The 21,398-nt window shown below is 40.5% G+C and overlaps 5 non-coding genes and 8 pseudogenes across 5 annotated transcripts; all 13 read left to right on the top strand.

The window, feature by feature from the left end:
• The first annotated feature begins 6,705 nt into the window (after positions 1 to 6,705).
• Positions 6,706 to 6,824, top strand: LOC128658489 (5S ribosomal RNA). Its single transcript, XR_008402182.1, has one exon. It is a non-coding gene; the product is annotated as a 5S ribosomal RNA (ribosomal RNA).
• An 809-nt stretch (positions 6,825 to 7,633) lies between these two features.
• Positions 7,634 to 7,752, top strand: LOC128658412 (uncharacterized; annotated as a pseudogene).
• Positions 7,753 to 8,073: 321 nt separating this feature from the next.
• Positions 8,074 to 8,192, top strand: LOC128658491 (5S ribosomal RNA). Its single transcript, XR_008402184.1, has one exon. It is a non-coding gene; the product is annotated as a 5S ribosomal RNA (ribosomal RNA).
• A 368-nt stretch (positions 8,193 to 8,560) lies between these two features.
• Positions 8,561 to 8,679, top strand: LOC128658633 (5S ribosomal RNA). The gene has a single exon (XR_008402304.1). It is a non-coding gene; the product is annotated as a 5S ribosomal RNA (ribosomal RNA).
• Positions 8,680 to 9,035: 356 nt separating this feature from the next.
• On the top strand, positions 9,036 to 9,154 carry LOC128658433 (uncharacterized; annotated as a pseudogene).
• Positions 9,155 to 9,513: 359 nt separating this feature from the next.
• LOC128658411 (uncharacterized) lies at positions 9,514 to 9,632 on the top strand (annotated as a pseudogene).
• A 321-nt stretch (positions 9,633 to 9,953) lies between these two features.
• LOC128658395 (uncharacterized) lies at positions 9,954 to 10,070 on the top strand (annotated as a pseudogene).
• A 4,623-nt stretch (positions 10,071 to 14,693) lies between these two features.
• Positions 14,694 to 14,812, top strand: LOC128658606 (5S ribosomal RNA). The gene has a single exon (XR_008402278.1). It is a non-coding gene; the product is annotated as a 5S ribosomal RNA (ribosomal RNA).
• A 356-nt stretch (positions 14,813 to 15,168) lies between these two features.
• LOC128658384 (uncharacterized) lies at positions 15,169 to 15,287 on the top strand (annotated as a pseudogene).
• Positions 15,288 to 15,646: 359 nt separating this feature from the next.
• On the top strand, positions 15,647 to 15,765 carry LOC128658410 (uncharacterized; annotated as a pseudogene).
• Positions 15,766 to 16,086: 321 nt separating this feature from the next.
• On the top strand, positions 16,087 to 16,203 carry LOC128658394 (uncharacterized; annotated as a pseudogene).
• A 4,418-nt stretch (positions 16,204 to 20,621) lies between these two features.
• LOC128658628 (5S ribosomal RNA) lies at positions 20,622 to 20,740 on the top strand. Its single transcript, XR_008402299.1, has one exon. It is a non-coding gene; the product is annotated as a 5S ribosomal RNA (ribosomal RNA).
• Positions 20,741 to 21,100: 360 nt separating this feature from the next.
• Positions 21,101 to 21,219, top strand: LOC128658383 (uncharacterized; annotated as a pseudogene).
• The last annotated feature ends 179 nt before the right edge of the window (positions 21,220 to 21,398 follow it).

The raw sequence follows: 21,398 nt of genomic DNA, 5'->3' as shown, positions 1-21,398 counted from the left end.
CAACCGGATCCACAACAAACAAACAAATATCGGAGGGGGCACAGGAGCTGAAAACAGTTATGCCGTTCTATTCCGTCATAACGGCTCTAAAGCCCAGTGTAATTATGACGGAATGGAACGGCATAACGGCGTTAAAAGGTTAATGAATCAGTTGATCTGTAAATATGTCTGAGATAATCAAAATAAGATTGTAAGGCTCCAGTTACTTCTAAATTATTGTATTAATGTATTATTCATTCCAGTTACTTCTAAATTATTTTATTAATGTAGTATTCATTGCAAATACTTTGTAAATTATTTTATTAATGCAGTATTCATTGGTGTTAAATGCTATATAATGTTAATATAAAATGTGTATTGGTCTGTCTGACACAGAGACAGTTATTTACAGTTAAATGTACTTTATATGCAGATAATTTCAGATACATTATTGTCTTCTATTAGAAAAGATTTATTACATGTCCTGCTATGTATGACATTCCCTTGTATAGATAAGAATGTAAAGTTTGCGAGATTGATTTACATGAAAAGTGATAGAGGAATACTTTAGGGAAAAATGAATAGGTGCATGTTTAATATTTATGATAAATAAGCACAAATTACATGTTACTTGGTTATTAAGATTGCAAATCTTTATTGTTTGAATACAATTGCAAAACTTTATTGTTTGAATACAATTGCAAAACTTTTATTGTTTGAATACAATTGCAAAACTTTTGTTGTTTGAATAAAACTGCAAAACTTTATTGTTTGAATACAATTGCAAACAAATATTTGTTTAATAAAGATAACCATTGAGGATTCTGTGAAGTACACACCCATTCTCCTTATTTCCTGTTTTAACAGGTTACATTTAATCTGCTTACTGCTTACCCTGTTGGGGGCCTATTAAAGCCCATCTACTTATATAGGGGATTAGTCTTGTGGTAGACCCTGGGGTGGGTAAAGTGTCTATGAGAAACCTCTGGAGTAATAGTAACGGTATAATTTGGCCCCCTGAAGTCTTGGCTAAACCAGTATCTTGCTGCTTGCTATTTGTGTTATATGTTTTTCTTGTCTCATTGTTGCTATACTATTATAAGTACATAGACACAGGTGTAAGACGCCCCATTCACTATGTGGATGATAGCAAGTGACACCTGTATGTGATGTTCCCTATCGCTTACTATTGTAACTGCTGTGTTATTTGTGCTGTATATATTGTACTCTTTATTGCTATTCTATTATAAGGACATAGAGACACACTAGGTAAAACCTGTGTCCTATGTTCACTATTGCATACCATTTCTTGTTGTATATGTATTGTATATTTTATTGCTGCTACTCTATTATAAGGACATAAGGACTTAGATGCAAGACGCCCCATTTACCGTGTTGAAGAGAAACCTAATGATATGCGGATAGATGATAGCAAGTGGTGTCTGAGTCCTGTGTCTACTATCGCATGAGCTAGTGGAGACAACGTCTAACTTTAAGGTGTCACATTCGTCCTATCTATCAGTTTTGTCAAATACAGTTAACCCTGTATGGCACTGCTGTTGTTAGTGATTGCCAGAGACATAGTTGCAGCTTGTCTCCAGTAGGCGCTAAATCATTTTGACTGTGTGTGAAAAATAATATCATTGGCCAGGGATCATGGGGACTAGTCAGAGTAAGCAAATCCCAGGAGAGACATGTAAAGAATATGTGGCTAGGCAGGAAGATATAAGGTGGGCTATGGTGGTGTCAGGGTTTTTTCCTGACTTGTTTGCCATGTGCTGCTGGCAGCCATTTTACTCACCTCTCTTGCTGACTTTGGTGCATTCTGGGAAATGCTGCTCACTTCATGTACTTCCTTTTATGGCCAGACTGGTTTCCATCATCCATGTGAGACATGATGCAGTCTCAGAATTGTGATGTCATCACTTATTATTTAAAGGGCCTTTGTTCAGTATGCTTTGCCCTTGCGTTGTCTCAGAGCTGTTTGTGAGAGCGCCTGTGTATTACCTGGCTGTCTGACGTCCCTCCTGGTTCCTGATCCCTGACTTGTTCCTGACTCTGCTGTTCTCCTTTTTCTTGATTCCGGCTTGTCTGACTACTCGCTTTGGCTCCTGACTCGGCTTGTCTGACTACCAGCTCTAGTTTTGACTCCTGGCTTGTTATTTGACTTGAGGACTTTTTATTATTTTTTGCTATTAATAAAGGTGTGATTATTTTTGCACTTCTCGTCTCAGTCTGATTCCTGGCACCCTGACATTATGCAAGGGCCATGAATCCTGATGGTGCTAATAATCCCACTTTACCTGCCATAATTTCCAGGATGGATGAACAGGATCACCGCTTGGATCAATTTGCACTAGCCCTGCAAACCCTGCTGACTCGCACTGTACATTTGGACCAAAGTTATGGCTGCTCCTGTTTCCACTGCTGCACCTACCATGTCCGGTTCTGCACCTCTACCTCAGTGATATGGAGGCGATCCTAATCAGTGCAGAGGGTTTTTGAACCAGGTGGGCAATTACTTTGAGATGTTCCCTCAGGCGTTTCCCTCTGACAGAGCTAAGGTGGGATTTCTCATCTCGTTACTCTCTGACACAGCTCTTGCCTGTGCTAATCCCTTGTGGGAGACTAATAAACCTGTGATTTCAAATTACCTTGAATTTGTGGTCTCCTTTCGAAGGGTATTTAATGTTCCAGCTCGCTCCTCCTCTGCTGCTAAACGACTCATGTCCATTCAGCAAGGTACAAGATCTGTTGCTCAGTATGCCATTGAGTTCCGTATGCTTGCAGCAGAGGTAGGCTGGATGGTTCACTCCGCCTGTGTATAGATTATCGTCTCCTCAATAAAAAGACTGTACCAGATAGGCACCCTCTGCTGAGAATCCAAGACTTGCTTGATACACTGGGGAGTTATGCATGGCTCAGTATTCTTGACCAAGGAAAAGCTTACCATCAGGGCTTCATAGCCGAAGGTTCCAGGCACATGACAGTTTTTATAACACCTTGGGGGCTTTATGAAAGGGTTAGAATTCCATTCGGCCTGTCCAATGCACCTGCAGTGTTCCAGTGCAGCATGGAGGAAATACTGGATTCCCTCAGGGATGAATGTTGCATACCATACCTTGATGACGTGCTATGTTATGCCAAGTCTTTTTATGAACATGTGGAAGTGATTCGCAAGGTTCTCCAAGCCCTCCAATGTCATGGGGTCAAACTTCGGCCTGAAAAATGTGAGCTCTTCCATAGTGAAGTCAGATATGTGGGTCATCTTGTGTCTGCTGAAGGTGTGCAAATTGATCCCAAAGATGTTGAAGCAGTTCTGTCACTCAAAAATCATACTCCACAGACCATTGGTGAGGTAAGGAGGCTTCTAGGCTTCCTAAGCTACTATCGCTCATTTATTCAAAATTTTTCATGTGTGGCCAAGCCTATATATGAGCTTCTCCAGGCAAAGCTTGGGGTAGCACCAGTTCAGCCTAGTCAAAGAAAGACCAAGGGCCCACAAAAGCCCTCCCAAACCCCTGTGGAGTGGACAAGAGAGCACCAGAAAACGCTTGAAGTATTTATCGACATGTTGACAAAACCACCAATTCTAGCCTACCCAGACTTTAATTTACCATTCACGCTGCACACCAATGCATCAGAAAGGGACCTAGGAGCTATCCTCTACCAGCATCAGTATCGAAAGTTGAGGGTCATTGCGTATGGCTCCAGGACACTCTCCCCAGCCGAAAAAAATTACTGCCTACATAGTGGTAAACTTGAGTTTCTTGCACTTAAATGGGCAGTGTGTGAAAAATTCAGAGACTACCTGTTCTACACTCCACATTTTACCATTTACTCAGACAACAATCCCCTGACCTATATCATGAGCACTGCAAAGTTAAATGGGGTTGGCCATCACTGGGATGGAGAATTGTCCGACTACCGCTTTGATGTCAAATACCGGCCTGGTAAAGTAAATATTGATGCTGATACACTGTCGCGTATCCCCATTGACATGGAAAAGTATGCCACTGAGTGCACAGAGCACTTGTCATCTGACGTGGTGCAAGCAGTCTGGGATGGAGCTCGTGCCACCACAAGGAAAGATGTGGCTTGGATTGCAGCGCTCAGTATGTCCACCATGGAAACTGACCCACCATCCCACAATGCATTGCTGCCAAGTATAAGTAAAGACAAACTCTCCAAAGCTCAAAGGGAGGATCCAGTAATCTTCAAGATATTGAAGATGAAAGAGGATGTCAAGGCACCAGATGAGAGTCTAAAACAAACAGTGACTGGAGCTGCCAAGAAACTCTTACATGAATGGAGCAAGCTAATTCTAGAGGATGGATGTCTTTATAGGAAAACAGCTCAAAACAAACAGCTTGTTCTCCCAGCTCAGTATAAACAACTTTCTTTGGAGTACTTGCATGACAAGATGGGGCATGTGGGCACAGAACAGGTACTTCATCTGATGAGACAAAGATTCTACTGGCCTTTTATGAAAAAGGAAGTAGAGGAGTATGTTGCAAAGAAGTGTCCCTGCATCAAGCAAAAGAAACCAGTAACCCATGTCAGAGCACCCATGGGAAGAATGACATCCAGCTCACCTCTAGAACTTGTTTGCATTGACTATCTGGACTTAGAATCAAGCCGTGGTGGGTATGAGTATATACTTGTGGTCGTAGATCACTTTACTAGATATACTCAAGCTTATCCAACAAAAAATAAGTCTGGCCGTACAGCAGCTGAGCGCCTTTTCAATGACTACATCCCCCGGTTTGGCTACCCTGGAAAGCTACATCATGACCAAGGCAGGGAATTTGAGAATGAGCTTTTCCGGAATCTTTGGCAACTTGCTGGAGTACGCCATTCGAGAACATTTCCTTATCACCCTCAAAGTAACCCAGCTGAGAGATTCAACCGGACTCTCCTCCAAATGCTCTGTACCCTGGCTGACAAAGAAAAGGCAAGATGGAAAGATCACCTTCCTCAGATCATACATGCATATAACTGCACACGCCATGAGTCTACTGGGTACTCCCCATTCTATTTACTGTTTGGACGCAATCCTCGTCTCCCTGTTGACCTGATATTTAGGCTGATTGAAGAGGATGAGGGGGTGAATCACAAAGGATTTGCTCAACATTGGGCTGGAAAGATGGCTGAGGCGTATCAAAAAGCAAGTGAAAACAGCAGGCAAGCAAGTGCACGAGGCAAAGCTCAGTATAACTTAAAAGTCAAAGGTGTGATTCTAAAGCCTGGAGACAGAGTCCTTGTCAGAAACTTGAGTGAGCAAGGAGGCCCAGGAAAACTCAGGTCGTATTGGGAGAAGATCATTTATGTGGTGAAAGAGCAGGTAGAAGACAATCCTTATATATATATATATATATATATATATATATATATATATATATATATATATATATATATATATATATATAAGAGAATCTTCTTACCACAGTGACACAACCTCTTCGGATGAGGACAGTCCTGGAAGATACTGGTTGAGAATCACTGAGAGTTGGACAGAGCATAGAAGAGAAAATACTTATCGGCAAGGTTCAGAACTGGATCAGGGGAATCCTCTTGTCAAAACAGCATCATCAGCACCTGAGAGAAAAGAAAAAGAAAGAGATAAAGTACAAGTCCCACTAAGGAAGAGAAACAGTTTGACAGAGAACCAGTTGCCAGATGAACTGATCCTGAATCCAACATTTCCACCTGGGGCTAGTGTAGATAGTGAAAGTGAAGGTGCCCAGCCTGATGAAGTGGAAAGTCTGGCAATAGAAAACAATATCGAGGCAAGACAATCTGTAAGAGAGAGAAAGCCAAAGCAAATGTTTACATATGAAACACTGGGTCACCCATCACTACAACCACAGACCATGCTCCACAGTGTAGCAGCATATACCTTTCCTCACTTACCTGTATGGGCTACACAATATTATATGCCACCACTCTCATATCATACACCTCATAACTCATACAATGTGGCACCATACATTCCAACAGTGACAGTATATTAAGTTAAGAAAGTTGTGTTTCAGGGTAATAAAACTGTGACTGAGTGTGTTTTAGTAGCTGGAGCACTGTCTGACATAGAGACAGTTATTTACAGTTAAATGTACTTTATATGCAGATAATTTCAGATACATTATTGTCTTCTATTAGAAAAGATTTATTACATGTCCTGTTATGTATGACATTCCCTTGTATAGATAAGAATGTAAAGTTTGTGAGATTGATTTACATGAAAAGTGATAGAGGAATACTTTAGGGAAAAATGAATAGGTGCATGTTTAATATTTATGATAAATAAGCACAAATTACATTTTACTTGGTTATTAAGATTGCAAAACCTTATTGTTTGAATACAATTGCAAAACTTTTATTGTTTGAATACAACTGCAAAACTTTATTGTTTGAATACAAATGCAAACAAATTATATGTGTAATAAAGATAACCATTGAGGATTCTGTGAAGTACACACCCATTCTCCTTATTTCCTGTTTTAACAGGTTACATTTAATCTGCTTACTGGCCTCCTGAATGGGGTCTGTAACATATACTTTTTTCCATGGGTCTGCAAGTAATTCTGGGCCTGTACTGGCACTATTTATTAATTTATTTATATATTTGCCATCTAAATATTAACCCCGTTTTAACTCTTCAATTTTTTACAGACTGTGAATGACAGCATGAGCAAGAACAAAAACCGTTGGGAAGAATCACTAAGTGTCTACCGTCACACTGCCTTGAATGCACCCAATCCCGTCTGATCTCGGAAGTTAAGCAGGGCCAGGCCTGGTCAGTACCTGGATGGGAGACCACCTGGGAACACCAGGTGCGGTAGGCTTTTTATTTTTTTCATTTTTAAAGCAGTGAAGCATGCGTCATATTTACTGATAGTAGCAATATTTATTGAAACAACTGTAGCTTGCAATTACTAAAAATTAGATGTCCATTGTATTAAAGATAATTATCTTTTGTAAAGACAGACAGACAGGCAGGTAGGCAGAAAGAGGGGCAGGAAACTCTTTATCTATGTATACCTTTTGTCATGGGTCAGCAAGTGATTCTGGTCCTGTATTGCACTATTTATTAATTTATTTATATATTTGCCATCTAAATTTTAACCCCGTTTTAACTCTACAATTTTTTACAGACTGTGAATGACAGCATGAGCAAAAACAAAAAGCGTTGGGAAGAAGCGCTAAGTGTCTACCGCCACACTGCCTTGAATGCACACGATCCCGACTGATCTCGGAAGTTAAGCTGGCCAGTACCTGGATGGGAGACCGCCTGGGAACACCAGATGCGGTAGGCTTTTTTTTTCATTTTTAAAGCAGTTGAAGCATGCATCATATTTACTGATAGTGGCAATATTCATTGAAACAACTGTAGCTTGCAATTACTAAAAATTAGATTTCCATTGTATTAGAGATAATTATCTTTTGTAAAGACAGACAGGCAGGCAGAAAGAGGGGCAGGAAACTCTTTATCTATGTATACTTTTTGTCATAGGTCAGCAAGTGATTCTGGGCCTGTACTGGCACTATTTATTAATTTATTTATATGTTTGCCATCTTAATTTTAACCCCGTTTTAACAGACTGTGAATGACAGCATGAGCAAAAACAAAAAGCGTTGGGAAGAATCGCTCAGTGTCTACCGCCACACTGCCTTGAATGCACCCAATCCCGTCTGATCTCGGAAGTTAAGCAGGGCCAGGCCTAGTCAGTATCTGTATGGGAGACCGCCTGGGAACACCAGGTGCGGTCATATTTACTGATAGTAGCAATATTCATTGAAACAACTGTAGCTTGCAATTACTAAAAATTAGATGTCCATTGTATTAAAGATAATTATCTTTTGTAAAGACAGACAGACAGGCAAGCAGGCAGAAAGAGGGGCAGGAAACTCATTATCTATGTATACTTTTTGTCAAGGGTCAGCAAGTGATTCTGGGCCTGTACTGGCACTATTTATTAATTTATTTATATATTTGCCATCTAAATTTTTACCCCGTTTTAACTCTTCAATTTTTTACAGACTGTGAATGACAGCATGAGCAAGAACAAAAAGGGTTGGGAAGAAGTGCTAAGTGTCTACCGCCACACTGCCTTGAATGCACCCGATCTCGTCTGATCTCGGAAGTTAAGCAGGGCCAGGCCTGGTCAGTACCTGGATGGGAGACCGCCTGGGAACACTAGGTGTGGTAGGCTTTTTTTTTCATTTTTAAAGCAGTGAAGCATGCGTCATATTTACTGATAGTAGCAATATTCATTGAAACAACTGTAGCTTGCAATTACTAAAAATTAGATGTCCATTGTATTAAAGATAATTATCTTTTGTAAAGATAGACAGACAGGCAGGCAGGCTGAAAGAGGGGCAGGAAACTCTTTATCTATGTATACTTTTTGTCATAGGTCAGCAAGTGATTCTGGGCCTGTACTGGCACTATTTATTAATTTATTAATTTATTTATATATTTGCCATCTAAATTTTAACCCTGTTTTAACTTTTCAATTTTTTACAGACTGTGAATGACAGCATGAGCAAGAACAAAAAGCGTTGGGAAGAAGCGCTAAGTGTCTACCGCCACACTGCCTTGAATGCACCCAATCCCGTCTGATCTCGTAAGTTAAGCAGGGCCAGGCCTGGTCAGTACCTGGATGGGAGACCGCCTGGGAACACCTGGTGCGGTAGGCTTTTTTTTCCATTTTTAAAGCAGTGAAGCATGCGTCATATTTACTGATATTAGCAATATTCATTGAAACAACTGTAGCTTGCAATTACTAAAAATTAGATGTCCATTGTATTAAAGATAATTATCTTTTGTAAAGACAGACAGACAGGCAGGCAGAAAGAGGGGCAGGGAACTCTTTATCTATGTATACCTTTTGTCATGGGTCAGCAAGTTATTCTGGGCCTGTACTGGCACTATTTATTAATTTATTTATATATTTGCCATCTAAATTTTAACCCCATTTTAACTCTTCAATTTTTTACAGACTGTGAATGACAGCATGAGCAAGAACAATAAGCGTTGGGAAGAATCGCTCAGTGTCTACCGCCACACTGCCTTGAATGCACCCAATCCCGTCTGATATCTGAAGTTAAGCAGGGCCAGGCCTGGTCAGTACCTGTATGGGAGAGCGCCTGGGAACACCAGGTGTGGTAGTATTTTCTTTCATTTTTAAGGCAGTGAAGCATGTGTCATATTTACTGATAGTAGCAATATTCATTGAAACAACTGTAGCTTGCAATTACTAAAAATTAAATGTCCATTGTATTAAAGATAATTATCTTTTGTAAAGACAGACAGACAGGCAGACAGGCAGAAAGAGGGGCAGGAAACTCTTTATCTATGTATACTTTTTGTCATGGGTCAGCAAGTGATTCTGGGCCTGTACTGGCACTATTTATTAATTTATTTATATATTTGCCATCTTAATTTTAACCCCGTTTTAACTCTTCAATTTTTTACAGACTGTGAATGACAGCATGAGCAAAAACAAAAAGCGTTGGGAAGAATCGCTCAGTGTCTACCGCCACACTGCCTTGAATGCACCCAATCCCGTCTGATCTCGGAAGTTAAGCAGGGCCAGGCCTAGTCAGTATCTGTATGGGAGACCGCCTGGGAACACCAGGTGCGGTCATATTTACTGATAGTAGCAATATTCATTGAAACAACTGTAGCTTGCAATTACTAAAAATTAGATGTCCATTGTATTAAAGATAATTATCTTTTGTAAAGACAGACAGACAGGCAAGCAGGCAGAAAGAGGGGCAGGAAACTCATTATCTATGTATACTTTTTGTCAAGGGTCAGCAAGTGATTCTGGGCCTGTACTGGCACTATTTATTAATTTATTTATATATTTGCCATCTAAATTTTTACCCCGTTTTAACTCTTCAATTTTTTACAGACTGTGAATGACAGCATGAGCAAGAACAAAAAGGGTTGGGAAGAAGTGCTAAGTGTCTACCGCCACACTGCCTTGAATGCACCCGATCTCGTCTGATCTCGGAAGTTAAGCAGGGCCAGGCCTGGTCAGTACCTGGATGGGAGACCGCCTGGGAACACTAGGGCCTAGATTTAGAGTTCGGCGGTAGCCGTCAAAACCAGCGTTAGAGGCTCCTAACGCTGGTTTTGGGCGCCCGCTGGTATTTGGAGTCAGTGATTAAAGGGTCTAACGCTCACTTTTCAGCCGCGACTTTTCCATACCGCAGATCCCCCTACGCCATTTGCGTAGCCTATATTTTCAATGGGATCTTTCTAACGCCGGTATTTAGAGTCGTTTCTGCAGTGAGCGTTAGAGCTCTAACGACAAGATTCCAGCCGCCTGAAAATAGCAGGAGTTAAGAGCTTTCTGGCTAACGCCGGTTTATAAAGCTCTTAACTACTGTACCCTAAAGTACACTAACACCCATAAACTACCTATGTACCCCTAAACCGAGGTCCCCCCACATCGCCGCCACTCGATTAAAAATTTTAACCCCTAATCTTCCGACCGCCACCTACGTTATACTTATGTACCCCTAATCTGCTGCCCCTAACCCCGCCGACCCCTATATTACATTTATTAACCCCTAATCTGCCCCCCACAACATCGCCGCCAGCTACTTAAAATAATTAACCCCTAATCTTCCGACCGCAAAGCGCCGCCACCTACGTGATCCCTATGTACCCCTAATCTGCTGCCCCTAACACCGCCGACCCCTATATTATATTTATTAACCCCTAACCTGCCCCCCACAACGTCGCCGACACCTACCTACACTTATTAACCCCTAATCTGCCGAGCGGACCGCACCGCTACTATAATAAAGTTATTAACCCCTAACCCGCCTCACTAACCCTATCATAAATAGTATTAACCCCTAATCTGCCCTCCCTAACATCGCCGACACCTAACTTCAATTATTAACCCCTAATCTGACGACCAGAGCTCATCGCTACTATAATAAATGTATTAACCCCTAAAGCTAAGTCTAACCCTAACACTAACACCCCCCTAACTTAAATATAATTTAAATCTAACGAAATTAATTAACTCTTATTAAATAAATTATTCCTATTTAAAGCTAAATACTTACCTGTAAAATAAATCCTAATATAGCTACAATATAAATTATAATTATATTATAGCTATTTTAGGATTAATATTTATTTTACAGGCAACTTGGTATTTATTTTAACTAGGTACAATAGCTATTAAATAGTTAAGAACTATTTAATAGTTACCTAGTTAAAATAATAACAAATTTACCTGTAAAATAAATCCTAACCTAAGATATAATTAAACCTAACACTACCCTATCAATAAAATAATTAAATAAACTACCTACAATTACCTACAATTAACCTAACACTACACTATCAATAAATTAAATAAACACAATTGCTACAAATAAATACAATTAAATAAACTAGCTAAAGTACAAAAAATAAAAAAGAACTAAGTTACAGAAAATAAAAAAATATTTACAAACATAAGAAAAATATTACAACAATTTTAAACTAATTACACCTACTCTAAGCCCCCTAATAAAATAACAAAGCCCCCCAAAATAATAAATTCCCTACCCTATTCTAAATTAAAACAGTTACAAGCTCTTTTACCTTACCAGCCCTGAACAGGGCCCTTTGCGGGGCATGCCCCAAGAAGTTCAGCTCTTTTGCCTGTTAAAAAAAACATACAATACCCCCCCCCAACATTACAACCCACCACCCACATACCCCTAATCTAACCCAAACCCCCCTTAAATAAACCTAACACTAATCCCCTGAAGATCTTCCTACCTTGTCTTCACCATCCAGGTATCACCGATCCGTCCTGGCTCCAAGATCTTCATCCAACCCAAGGGGGGGTTGGCGATCCATAATCCGGTGCTGAAGAGGTCCAGAAGAGGGTCCAAAGTCTTCCTCCTATCCGGCAAGAAGAGGACATCCGGACCGGCAAACATCTTCTCCAAGCGGCATCTTCTATCTTCTTCCATCCGGTGCGGAGCGGGTCCATCTTGAAGGAGGCGACGCGGATCCATCCTCTTCTTCCGATGTCTCCCGACGAATGACGGTTCCTTTAAGGGACGTCATCCAAGATGGCGTCCCTCGAATTCCGATTGGCTGATAGGATTCTATCAGCCAATCGGAATTAAGGTAGGAATTTTCTGATTGGCTGATGGAATCAGCCAATCAGAATCTAGTTCAATCCGATTGGCCGATCCAATCAGCCAATCAGATTGAGCTCGCATTCTATTGGCTGATCGGAACAGCCAATAGAATGCGAGCTCAATCTGATTGGCTGATTGGATCAGCCAATCGGATTGAACTTGATTCTGATTGGCTGATTCCATCAGCCAATCAGAAAATTCCTACCTTAATTCCGATTGGCTGATAGAATCCTATCAGCCAATCGGAATTCGAGGGACGCCATCTTGGATGACGTCCCTTAAAGGAACCGTCATTCGTCGGGAGACATCGGAAGAAGAGGATGGATCCGCGTCGCCTGCTTCAAGATGGACCCGCTCCGCACCGGATGGAAGAAGATAGAAGATGCCGCTTGGAGAAGATGTTTGCCGGTCCGGATGTCCTCTTCTTGCCGGATAGGAGGAAGACTTTGGACCCTCTTCTGGACTTCTTCAGTGGATGTCTAGCCCCCGCTTGGGTTGGATGAAGATATCGGAGCCAGGACGGATCGGTGAACCTGGTATGGTGAAGACAAGGTAGGAAGATCTTCAGGGGCTTAGTGTTAGGTTTATTTAAGGGTGGTTTGGGTTAGATTAGGGGTATGTGGGTGGTGGGTTGTAATGTTGGGGGGGGGGTATTGTATGTTTTCTTTTACAGGCAAAAGAGCTGAACTTCTTGGGGCATGCCCCGCAAAGGGCCCTGTTCAGGGCTGGTAAGGTAAAAGAGCTTGTAACTTTTTAAATTTAGAATAGGGTAGGGAATTATTTATTTTGGGGGGCTTTGTTATTTTATTAGGGGGCTTAGAGTAGGTGTAATTAGTTTAAAATTGTTGTAATATTTTTCTTATGTTTGTAAATATTTTTTTATTTTCTGTAACTTAGTTCTTTTTTATTTTTTGTACTTTAGCTAGTTTATTTAATTGTATTTATTTGTAGCAATTGTATTTAATTAATTTATTGATAGTGTAGTGTTAGGTTAATTGTAGGTAATTGTAGGTAGTTTATTTAATTATTTTATTGATAGGGTAGTGTTAGGTTTAATTATATCTTAGGTTAGGATTTATTTTACAGGTAATTTTGTATTTATTTTAACTAGGTAACTATTAAATAGGTATTAACTATTTAATAGCTATTGTACCTGGTTAAAATAAATACCAAGTTGCCTGTAAAATAAATATTAATCCTAAAATAGCTAAAATATAATTATAATTTATATTGTAGCTATATTAGGATTTATTTTACAGGTAAGTATTTAGCTTTAAATAGGATTAATTTATTTAATAAGAGTTAATTTATTTCGTTAGATGTAAATTATATTTAAGTTAGGGGGGTGTTAGTGTTAGGGTTAGACTTAGCTTTAGGGGTTAATACATTTATTAGAATAGCGGTGAGCTCCGATCGGAAGATTAGGGGTTAATAATTGAAGGTAGGTGTCGGCGATGTTAGGGAGGGCAGATTAGGGGTTACTACTATTTATGATAGGGTTAGTGAGACGGATTAGGGGTTAATAACTTTATTATAGTAGCGCTCAGGTCCGCTCGGCAGATTAGGGGTTAATAAGTGTAGGCAGGTGTCGGCGACGTTGTGGGGGGCAGATTAGGGGTTAATAAATATAACATAGGGGTCGGCGATGTTAGGGCAGCAGATTAGGGGTACATAGGGATAACGTAGGTTGCGGCGGTTTACGGAGCGGAAGATTAGGGGTTAAAACTGTAATGCAGGGGTCAGCGATAGCGGGGGCGGCAGATTAGGGGTTAATAAGTGTAAGGTTAGGGGTGTTTAGACTCGGGGTACATGTTAGAGTGTTAGGTGCAGACGTAGGAAGTGTTTCCCCATAGGAAACAATGGGGCTGCGTTAGGAGCTGAACGCTGCTTTTTTGCAGGTGTTAGGTTTTTTTTCAGCTCAAACAGCCCCATTGTTTCCTATGGGAGAATCGTGCACGAGCACGTTTTTGAGGCTGGCCGCGTCCGTAAGCAACTCTGGTATCGAGAGTTGCATTTGCGGTAAAAATGCCCTACGCTCCTTTTTTGGAGCCTAACGCAGCATTTGTTTTAACTCTCGATACCAGAGTTAAATTTATGGTGCGGCCAGAAAAAAGCCCGCGGAGCGTTAACAGCCCTTTTACCGCCGAACTCTAAATCTAGGCCTAGGTGTGGTAGGCTTTTTTTTTCATTTTTAAAGCAGTGAAGCATGCGTCATATTTACTGATAGTAGCAATATTCATTGAAACAACTGTAGCTTGCAATTACTAAAAATTAGATGTCCATTGTATTAAAGATAATTATCTTTTGTAAAGATAGACAGACAGGCAGGCAGGCTGAAAGAGGGGCAGGAAACTCTTTATCTATGTATACTTTTTGTCATAGGTCAGCAAGTGATTCTGGGCCTGTACTGGCACTATTTATTAATTTATTAATTTATTTATATATTTGCCATCTAAATTTTAACCCTGTTTTAACTTTTCAATTTTTTACAGACTGTAAATGACAGCATGAGCAAGAACAAAAAGCGTTGGGAAGAAGCGCTAAGTGTCTACCGCCACACTGCCTTGAATGCACCCAATCCCGTCTGATCTCGTAAGTTAAGCAGGGCCAGGCCTGGTCAGTACCTGGATGGGAGACCGCCTGGGAACACCAGGTGCGGTAGGCTTTTTTTTCCATTTTTAAAGCAGTGAAGCATGCGTCATATTTACTGATATTAGCAATATTCATTGAAACAACTGTAGCTTGCAATTACTAAAAATTAGATGTCCATTGTATTAAAGATAATTATCTTTTGTAAAGACAGACAGACAGGCAGGCAGAAAGAGGGGCAGGGAACTCTTTATCTATGTATACTTTTTGTCATGGGTCAGCAAGTTATTCTGGGCCTGTACTGGCACTATTTATTAATTTATTTATATATTTGCCATCTAAATTTTAACCCCATTTTAACTCTTCAATTTTTTACAGACTGTGAATGACAGCATGAGCAAGAACAATAAGCGTTGGGAAGAATCGCTCAGTGTCTACCGCCACACTGCCTTGAATGCACCCAATCCCGTCTGATATCTGAAGTTAAGCAGGGCCAGGCCTGGTCAGTACCTGTATGGGAGACCGCCTGGGAACACCAGGTGTGGTAGTATTTTCTTTCATTTTTAAAGCAGTGAAGCATGTGTCATATTTACTGATAGTAGCAATATTCATTGAAACAACTGTAGCTTGCAATTACTAAAAATTAAATGTCCATTGTATTAAAGATAATTATCTTTTGTAAAGACAGACAGACAGGCAGACAGGCAGAAAGAGGGGCAGGAAACTCTTTATCTATGTATACTTTTTGTCATGGGTCAGCAAGTGATTCTGGGCCTGTACTGGCACTATTTATTAATTTATTTATATATTTGCCATCTTAATTTTAACCCCGTTTTAACTCTTCAATTTTTTACAGACTGTGAATGACAGCATGAGCAAAATTAAAAAGCGTTGGGAAGAATCGCTCAGTGTCTACCGCCACACTGCCTTGAATGCACCCAATCCCGTCTGATCTCGGAAGTTAAGCAGGGCCAGGCCTAGTCAGTATCTGTATGGGAGACCGCCTGGGAACACCAGGTGCGGTCATATTTACTGATAGTAGCAATATTCATTGAAACAACTGTAGCTTGCAATTACTAAAAATTAGATGTCCATTGTATTAAAGATAATTATCTTTTGTAAAGACAGACAGACAGGCAAGCAGGCAGAAAGAGGGGCAGGAAACTCATTATCTATGTATACTTTTTGTCAAGGGTCAGCAAGTGATTCTGGGCCTGTACTGGCACTATTTATTAATTTATTTATATATTTGCCATCTAAATTTTTACCCCGTTTTAACTCTTCAATTTTTTACAGACTGTGAATGACAGCATGAGCAAGAACAAAAAGCTTTGGGAAGAAGTGCTAAGTGTCTACCGCCACACTGCCTTGAATGCACCCGATCTCGTCTGATCTCGGAAGTTAAGCAGGGCCAGGCCTGGTCAGTACCTGGATGGGAGACCGCCTGGGAACACTAGGGCCTAGATTTAGAGTTCGGCGGTAGCCGTCAAAACCAGCGTTAGAGGCTCCTAACGCTGGTTTTGGGCGCCCGCTGGTATTTGGAGTCAGTGATTAAAGGGTCTAACGCTCACTTTTCAGCCGCGACTTTTCCATACCGCAGATCCCCCTACGCCATTTGCGTAGCCTATATTTTCAATGGGATCTTTCTAACGCCGGTATTTAGAGTCGTTTCTGCAGTGAGCGTTAGAGCTCTAACGACAAGATTCCAGCCGCCTGAAAATAGCAGGAGTTAAGAGCTTTCTGGCTAACGCCGGTTTATAAAGCTCTTAACTACTGTACCCTAAAGTACACTAACACCCATAAACTACCTATGTACCCCTAAACCGAGGTCCCCCCACATCGCCGCCACTCGATTAAAAATTTTAACCCCTAATCTTCCGACCGCCACCTACGTTATACTTATGTACCCCTAATCTGCTGCCCCTAACCCCGCCGACCCCTATATTACATTTATTAACCCCTAATCTGCCCCCCACAACATCGCCGCCAGCTACTTAAAATAATTAACCCCTAATCTTCCGACCGCAAAGCGCCGCCACCTACGTGATCCCTATGTACCCCTAATCTGCTGCCCCTAACACCGCCGACCCCTATATTATATTTATTAACCCCTAACCTGCCCCCCACAACGTCGCCGACACCTACCTACACTTATTAACCCCTAATCTGCCGAGCGGACCGCACCGCTACTATAATAAAGTTATTAACCCCTAACCCGCCTCACTAACCCTATCATAAATAGTATTAACCCCTAATCTGCCCTCCCTAACATCGCCGACACCTAACTTCAATTATTAACCCCTAATCTGACGACCGGAGCTCATTGCTACTATAATAAATGTATTAACCCCTAAAGCTAAGTCTAACCCTAACACTAACACCCCCCTAACTTAAATATAATTTAAATCTAACGAAATTAATTAACTCTTATTAAATAAATTATTCCTATTTAAAGCTAAATACTTACCTGTAAAATAAATCCTAATATAGCTACAATATAAATTATAATTATATTATAGCTATTTTAGGATTAATATTTATTTTACAGGCAACTTGGTATTTATTTTAACTAGGTACAATAGCTATTAAATAGTTAAGAACTATTTAATAGTTACCTAGTTAAAATAATAACAAATTTACCTGTAAAATAAATCCTAACCTAAGATATAATTAAACCTAACACTACCCTATCAATAAAATAATTAAATAAACTACCTACAATTACCTACAATTAACCTAACACTACACTATCAATAAATTAAATAAACACAATTGCTACAAATAAATACAATTAAATAAACTAGCTAAAGTACAAAAAATAAAAAAGAACTAAGTTACAGAAAATAAAAAAATATTTACAAACATAAGAAAAATATTACAACAATTTTAAACTAATTACACCTACTCTAAGCCCCCTAATAAAATAACAAAGCCCCCCAAAATAATAAATTCCCTACCCTATTCTAAATTAAAACAGTTACAAGCTCTTTTACCTTACCAGCCCTGAACAGGGCCCTTTGCGGGGCATGCCCCAAGAAGTTCAGCTCTTTTGCCTGTTAAAAAAAACATACAATACCCCCCCCCCCAACATTACAACCCACCACCCACATACCCCTAATCTAACCCAAACCCTCCTTAAATAAACCTAACACTAATCCCCTGAAGATCTTCCTACCTTGTCTTCACCATCCAGGTATCACCGATCCGTCCTGGCTCCAAGATCTTCATCCAACCCAAGGGGGGGTTGGCGATCCATAATCCGGTGCTGAAGAGGTCCAGAAGAGGGTCCAAAGTCTTCCTCCTATCCGGCAAGAAGAGGACATCCGGACCGGCAAACATCTTCTCCAAGCGGCATCTTCTATCTTCTTCCATCCGGTGCGGAGCGGGTCCATCTTGAAGCAGGCGACGCGGATCCATCCTCTTCTTCCGATGTCTCCCGACGAATGACGGTTCCTTTAAGGGACGTCATCCAAGATGGCGTCCCTCGAATTCCGATTGGCTGATAGGATTCTATCAGCCAATCGGAATTAAGGTAGGAATTTTCTGATTGGCTGATGGAATCAGCCAATCAGAATCTAGTTCAATCCGATTGGCCGATCCAATCAGCCAATCAGATTGAGCTCGCATTCTATTGGCTGATCGGAACAGCCAATAGAATGCGAGCTCAATCTGATTGGCTGATTGGATCAGCCAATCGGATTGAACTTGATTCTGATTGGCTGATTCCATCAGCCAATCAGAAAATTCCTACCTTAATTCCGATTGGCTGATAGAATCCTATCAGCCAATCGGAATTCGAGGGACGCCATCTTGGATGACGTCCCTTAAAGGAACCGTCATTCGTCGGGAGACATCGGAAGAAGAGGATGGATCCGCGTCGCCTGCTTCAAGATGGACCCGCTCCGCACCGGATGGAAGAAGATAGAAGATGCCGCTTGGAGAAGATGTTTGCCGGTCCGGATGTCCTCTTCTTGCCGGATAGGAGGAAGACTTTGGACCCTCTTCTGGACTTCTTCAGTGGATGTCTAGCCCCCCGCTTGGGTTGGATGAAGATATCGGAGCCAGGACGGATCGGTGAACCTGGTATGGTGAAGACAAGGTAGGAAGATCTTCAGGGGCTTAGTGTTAGGTTTATTTAAGGGTGGTTTGGGTTAGATTAGGGGTATGTGGGTGGTGGGTTGTAATGTTGGGGGGGGGGTATTGTATGTTTTCTTTTACAGGCAAAAGAGCTGAACTTCTTGGGGCATGCCCCGCAAAGGGCCCTGTTCAGGGCTGGTAAGGTAAAAGAGCTTGTAACTTTTTAAATTTAGAATAGGGTAGGGAATTATTTATTTTGGGGGGCTTTGTTATTTTATTAGGGGGCTTAGAGTAGGTGTAATTAGTTTAAAATTGTTGTAATATTTTTCTTATGTTTGTAAATATTTTTTTATTTTCTGTAACTTAGTTCTTTTTTATTTTTTGTACTTTAGCTAGTTTATTTAATTGTATTTATTTGTAGCAATTGTATTTAATTAATTTATTGATAGTGTAGTGTTAGGTTAATTGTAGGTAATTGTAGGTAGTTTATTTAATTATTTTATTGATAGGGTAGTGTTAGGTTTAATTATATCTTAGGTTAGGATTTATTTTACAGGTAATTTTGTATTTATTTTAACTAGGTAACTATTAAATAGGTATTAACTATTTAATAGCTATTGTACCTGGTTAAAATAAATACCAAGTTGCCTGTAAAATAAATATTAATCCTAAAATAGCTAAAATATAATTATAATTTATATTGTAGCTATATTAGGATTTATTTTACAGGTAAGTATTTAGCTTTAAATAGGATTAATTTATTTAATAAGAGTTAATTTATTTCGTTAGATGTAAATTATATTTAAGTTAGGGGGGTGTTAGTGTTAGGGTTAGACTTAGCTTTAGGGGTTAATACATTTATTAGAATAGCGGTGAGCTCCGATCGGAAGATTAGGGGTTAATAATTGAAGGTAGGTGTCGGCGATGTTAGGGAGGGCAGATTAGGGGTTAATACTATTTATGATAGGGTTAGTGAGACGGATTAGGGGTTAATAACTTTATTATAGTAGCGCTCAGGTCCGCTCGGCAGATTAGGGGTTAATAAGTGTAGGCAGGTGTCGGCGACGTTGTGGGGGGCAGATTAGGGGTTAATAAATATAACATAGGGGTCGGCGATGTTAGGGCAGCAGATTAGGGGTACATAGGGATAACGTAGGTTGCGGCGGTTTACGGAGCGGAAGATTAGGGGTTAAAACTGTAATGCAGGGGTCAGCGATAGCGGGGGGCGGCAGATTAGGGGTTAATAAGTGTAAGGTTAGGGGTGTTTAGACTCGGGGTACATGTTAGAGTGTTAGGTGCAGACGTAGGAAGTGTTTCCCCATAGGAAACAATGGGGCTGCGTTAGGAGCTGAACGCTGCTTTTTTGCAGGTGTTAGGTTTTTTTTCAGCTCAAACAGCCCCATTGTTTCCTATGGGAGAATCGTGCACGAGCACGTTTTTGAGGCTGGCCGCGTCCGTAAGCAACTCTGGTATCGAGAGTTGCATTTGCGGTAAAAATGCCCTACGCTCCTTTTTTGGAGCCTAACGCAGCATTTGTTTTAACTCTCGATACCAGAGTTAAATTTATGGTGCGGCCAGAAAAAAGCCCGCGGAGCGTTAACAGCCCTTTTACCGCCGAACTCTAAATCTAGGCCTAGGTGTGGTAGGCTTTTTTTTTCACTATTTATTTTTGGCACTATTTATTAATTTATTAATTTATTTATATATTTGCCATCTAAATTTTAACCCTGTTTTAACTTTTCAATTTTTTACAGACTGTGAATGACAGCATGAGCAAGAACAAAAAGCGTTCGGAAGAAGCGCTAAGTGTCTACCGCCACACTGCCTTGAATGCACCCAATCCCGTCTGATCTCGTAAGTTAAGCAGGGCCAGGCCTGGTCAGTACCTGGATGGGAGACCGCCTGGGAACACCTGGTGCGGTAGGCTTTTTTTTCCATTTTTAAAGCAGTGAAGCATGCGTCATATTTACTGATATTAGCAATATTCATTGAAACAACTGTAGCTTGCAATTACTAAAAATTAGATGTCCATTGTATTAAAGATAATTATCTTTTGTAAAGACAGACAGACAGACAGGCAGGCAGAAAGAGGGGCAGGGAACTCTTTATCTATGTATACTTTTTGTCATGGGTCAGCAAGTTATTCTGGGCCTGTACTGGCACTATTTATTAATTTATTTATATACTTGCCATCTAAATTTTAACCCCATTTTAACTCTTCAATTTTTTACAGACTGTGAATGACAGCATGAGCAAGAACAATAAGCGTTGGAAAGAATCGCTCAGTGTCTACCGCCACACTGCCTTGAATGCACCCAATCCCGTCTGATATCTGAAGTTAAGCAGGGCCAGGCCTGGTCAGTACCTGTATGGGAGACCGCCTGGGAACACCAGGTGTGGTAGTATTTTCTTTCATTTTTAAGGCAGTGAAGCATGTGTCATATTTACTGATAGTAGCAATATTCATTGAAACAACTGTAGCTTGCAATTACTAAAAATTAAATGTCCATTGTATTAAAGATAATTATCTTTTGTAAAGACAGACAGACAGGCAGACAGGCAGAAAGAGGGGCAGGAAACTCTTT

The sequence above is a fragment of the Bombina bombina genome, chromosome 4 (assembly GCF_027579735.1).
Source record: "Bombina bombina isolate aBomBom1 chromosome 4, aBomBom1.pri, whole genome shotgun sequence".
Classification (NCBI taxonomy): Eukaryota; Metazoa; Chordata; class Amphibia; order Anura; family Bombinatoridae; genus Bombina; species Bombina bombina.
Note: the sequence above shows the minus strand (reverse complement) of the source record. Positions and strands in the feature narration are given on the sequence as shown.